The sequence below is a fragment of the Salvelinus namaycush genome, chromosome 12 (genome assembly GCF_016432855.1).
Source record: "Salvelinus namaycush isolate Seneca chromosome 12, SaNama_1.0, whole genome shotgun sequence".
Lineage (NCBI taxonomy): Eukaryota > Metazoa > Chordata > Actinopteri > Salmoniformes > Salmonidae > Salvelinus > Salvelinus namaycush.
The window spans coordinates 6,255,047-6,260,125 of record NC_052318.1 but is presented as its reverse complement, the minus strand read 5'-3'; the positions used below and the strand labels follow the sequence as shown (position 1 = coordinate 6,260,125).

Sequence of the window (5,079 nt, the reverse complement as noted above, 5' to 3'; positions counted from 1 at the left end):
TAGCTCTCTAGGAACACGGTTGGAGTGAAAACCTACAGGAGGGTAGCTCTCTAGGAACAGGGTTGGAGAGCCCTGTTCTATACTGATTTGAGTTCACATGCATTATCAGGTGAGGTAGGAGAGGATGAAACATAATTAAACATGAAAAACTCTGGCGTGGTGTTATATTATGTATTATAAACTGGGTGGTTCTAGCCCTGAATGCTGATTGGCTGACAGCCGTAGTATATCAGAAAGTATTTTCACTACAGTGAAAATGGTTAACTTTGTTAAAGCAAGGTCCCTGAATTCTCGTGTATTTTCTGCACTAGACAATGATATGGCAGCGACCATGTAACGCTTTTATAACATACAGAAGTGCGCTGGTTATCAAGGGGCAAAGTCTTGACATGTTTTTATTTTATTTAGAGACGAGCTTAAAGTTTTCTTTACTGACCATAATTTTCACTTGTCTGACCGCTTGCATGATGACGAGTTTCTCACACGACTGGGTGATGTTTTTTCTCGCCTGAATGATCTGAATCGAGGACTATATTCAATGTGCGGGACAAAATTGAGGCAATGATTAAGAAGTTGGAGCTCTTCTCTGTCTGCATTAACAAGGACAACACGCAGGTCTTTCTATCATTGTATGATTTTTTGTGTGCAAATGAACTCAAGCTTACGGACAATGTCAAATGTGATATAGCAAAGCACCCGAGTGAGTTGGGTGCGCAATTACGCAGGTACTTTCCCAAAACGGATGACACAAACAACTGGATTCGTTATCCCTTTCATTCCCTGCCTCCAGTCCACGATATCTGAACAAGAGAGCCTCATCGAAATTGCAACAAGTGGTTCTGTGAAAATGTTATTTAATCAGAAGCCACTGCCAAATTTCTGGATTGGGCTGCGCTCAGAGTATCCTGCCTTGGCAAATCACTCTGTTAAGACACTGATGCCTTTTGCAACCACGCACCTATGTGAGAGTGGATTCTCGGCCCTCACTGGCATGAAAACTAAATACAGGCACAGAATGTGTGTGGAAAATTATTTAAGACTGAGACTCTCTCCAATACAACCCAACATTGCAGTTATAGTTATTTGCATCCTTTCAATCACACTCTTCTCATTAACCTGTGGTGAGTTATTCACAATTTTCAATGAACAAATAAGGTTTTATATGTAAGATGGCTAAATAAAGAGCAAAATGTTGTGACAAGAACTTGGCCATGGTTGTCCTTAAGCGATTATGATTTTTCAAATGTATCGTCTATTCAACCCCAAGGTCAACACCTTGATTTAATGTTTTGGCACCGGGGCACGGAAGGCTGAAACAGCGAACAGATAAGGCAATAGGTCAGCCCTCTCCGCTGGAGGGTGAGAGATTTGCTGTGAACCTCTTAGAGGAACGTTCTCTGTCTTCCCATTCGTCTGACTATGTCTGTCTATTAAACCTATAAATATAGAAGCTGTTCATCTTATATTTTCCAAGAAGCATTTCTCCACACCTTGACCAGTTGTCAATTCCTAACATTTGGTGCGTTGAGTAGGGTGGGCTTCTCATCACCGGAGGACACGTGACAAAAGAGGTGAGTGCTTTTTCATATTTATTTAGAATGATATGAATTTGATATAGTCGCATCATGTAAGAGAGCATTTCTCCACAGCTTGAAAAAAAAAACCTATAAAGAGAAAACAATACCTTTAAAAATCCATAAATGTTTCATTATTGTGCAACTTATGTAGGCTTCATTGAGGTTTTTCTTTCATTATTTTAGGCAATCTGGCATGAGTATATAAATACAAGCTTTATGGCCTAACTGTACACATGCCAAATAGCCTACACGCCAATTGCCAAAAATGCATTTGGGAAAGGGCAGAAATAGTTAAAGTCGATCCACGGAGGCAAAAAGGACTACGTCTGAATTGAATTCAAGAAGAGAAAAGCTGTGAGATGGAGAGTTGAAAGTAAAGAGAAAGGAGGTCAAGAAAAGTAATGTCTGGGAAAGATTAGGTGAAGGGGTGAAAGAGGGTGATAGCAGTGCTGGATATGTTGTGTGTGATGATTGTGAGGCGCTATACAAATTCTACAGTCACAAGATGGGGACTTCAAATAGGCCTATGGCACATCAAGGGGACTTTAGCCTACTGATCAAATGGGTTAAATGGAAACTGAAATCTGGACACCGTCTCTAGGTTTATAACCTCCTACATAGCTTTAATATTAACTCCTGAATAATTAAGCATTTATTTCAGTAAAATGATACACAGATTGTACAATTCTTGCAGTAAAATGATACAACAAATGGAAGCAACATTTTGACTCAGGAATAGGAATGGAGAAATATGATTGATTTCTTTCAGCATCTTGAGAGAATGGGAATGCTCAGTTAGATACCATCTGTAGAGGTGCTGTCTTTATCAGCATCATAAAAGCTGATAGTATTTCAACCACATAAAAATATGCATCCAAGCCGAACTGAAATCTTATCAGAATCATGTTGGGTCGTTTTCACAACTGACGTCATTTGGAAATGTTCACTTGATCACTTATAGTCGGCTGGTTGCAGATGGGTTATTAGCAGGTGAACTAACAGCTGATGCGCACGCACACCCCTATAAGGCCCTAAATATTGTCAAAGACTCCACCCAAGTCATGGACTTTTCAGCACGGCAAGTGGTACCGATGTACCCAGTCTGGAACCAACAGTTCCCTGAACAACTTCTACCCTCAAGCCATAAGACTGCTTGCTAAATAGTTAACCAAACAGTTGCCAGGACTATCTGCATTGATACTTTTGCACTAATTCTTCTGACTCATCACATACACTGCTTCTACTGTTTATTATCTATCCTGTCACTTTACATCTACCTAGACTCTATATATACAAATGTATGTGGACACCCCTTCAAATTAGTGGATTTGGTATTTCAGCCACACCCGTTGCTGACAGGTGTATAAAATCGAGCATGCAGCCAATCTATCTCCATAGACAAACATTGGCAGTAGAATGTCCCGTACTGAAGAGTTCAGTGACTTTCAAAGTGGTAACGTCATAGTATGCCAATCTTTCCAACAAGTCAGTTCATCAAATTTCTGCCCTGCTAGAGTTTCCCCGGTCAACTGTAAGTGTTATTGTGAAGTGGAAATGTCTAGGAGCAACAACGGCTCAGCCACGAAGTGGTAGGCAACACAAGCTCACAGAACGGGACCACAGAGTGTTGAAGTGCATACATTTTTTAGATCTTTCCTCGGTTGCAACACTCACTACCGAGCTTCCAGGGGAAGCAATGTCAGCACAATAACTGTTCATCGGGAGCTTCATGAAATGGGTTTCCATGGCAGAGCAGCCACACACAAGCCTAAGATCACCAAGCGCAATGTCAAGCGTCGGCTGGAGTGGTGTAAAGCTCGCCGTCATTGGACTCCGGAGCAGTGGAAATCTGGAATGATGAATCACGCTTCACCATCTGGCAGTCCGACGGAATAATCTGGGTTTGGCGGATGCCAGGAGAACGCTACCTGCCTCAATGTATAGTGCCAACTGTAAAGTTTGGTGGAGAAGGAATAATGGTCTGGGGCTGTTTTTTATAGTTTGGGCTAGATCCCTTAGTTCCAGCGAAGGGAAATCTTAACGCTACAGCAAACATTGAGATTATACACAATTCTGTGCTTCCAACTTTGTGGAAGGCCCTTTCCTGTTTCAGCATGACAATGGCCCCGTGCACAAAGCGAGGTCCATACAGAAATGGTTTGTCGAGATCGGCGTGGAAGAACTTGACTGATCTGCACAGAGCCCTGACCTCAAACCCATCAAAAAAATGTGTGATGAATTGGAATGCCGACTGCGAGCCAGGCCTAATCGCCCAACATCAGTGCATGACCTCACTAATGGTCTAAGTGGCTAAATGGAAGCAAGTCCCTGCAGGAATGTTCCATCATCTAGTGGAAAGCTTTCCCAGAGGAGTGGAGGCTGTTATAGCAGCAAAGGGGGACCAACTCCATATTAATGCCTATGATTTTGGAATGAGATGTTTGACGAGCAGGTGTACACATACGTTTGTGTATGTACTTACAGTATCTACCTCACTTCCCTCTTACCCCTGCACATCAACTCAGTACTGGTACCTCATGTATTTATTTATTATTTATTTATTAGAGCAACTTACAGTAGTGAATGCATACGTTGTCATATTTGTTGGTACTGGTCCCCTGTGGGAATCAAACCCACAACCCTGGCATTTCAAGTGCCATGCTTTACCAACTGAGCCACACGGGACAATACTTAGCCAAGTTATTGTTACAATTATTTTCTATTGTTTTTCTATTTTTCTCTTTGCATTGTGGGGCCTGTAAGTTAGCGTTTCACTGTTTAGTCTACACCTGTTGTTTACGACGCATGTGACAAATACAATTTAATTTGATTTGACATATTGAGCATCAAAGTTTTCACATCTCAGATCTCAGAACTGTTTTCTAGTGAATGCTTCTTTCATAACCAAGTAAGGTTCTCACCTCAAAAGGTAGCTAAAGTACAAAGTACGAACATCCACAGACATTTGTAAATCCGTTTTTTGTTGTTGTGTGGGGTGCAATCACAGAGAGAACTTTATGGCTCTGAAAATATCAATCTGGGTTCAGCTATAAAGTTCTGTCAGACGCCACTGAATACGACATGTTCAGTGTTTTAAGACGCCTGTAGCTATTTGAATACATACATGAAAGAATTACACTATTTTACCAAGAAAGAGTCAGAACACATCAAATACATTAAGAAATGTATTGTTGGTATATATTGTTTGTTAAGGGCTTGTAAGTCAGCATTTCACAGTAAGGTCTACATGTTGTATACCTGTTGTATTCGGCGCATGTGACAAATTCAATTTGATTATGATCGTCAGACGAATTACTGTCATCGCTGAACAACAATGTGACAACATCATTTACTCAGACATTTTCTGACAGTGTTGTTTTTTGTTGTTGCTTGCCAGTCATTATTGCTGCCTAGACCATACTTAGAGGGAGATGGCAAAGACGTGTTCTGATTGGTCCGTCTGTATTTGTCCAGGCTTGTGATTGGATTGCAGATAGAACCT

At 41.1% G+C, this 5,079-nt stretch overlaps 1 non-coding gene across 1 annotated transcript; it reads right to left on the bottom strand.

Annotated features, from left to right (window-relative positions):
- Positions 1–4,189: 4,189 nt before the first annotated feature.
- On the bottom strand, positions 4,190–4,263 carry trnas-uga. Its single transcript has one exon. It is a non-coding gene; the product is annotated as a tRNA-Ser (tRNA).
- Between the last annotated feature and the right edge of the window lie 816 nt (positions 4,264–5,079).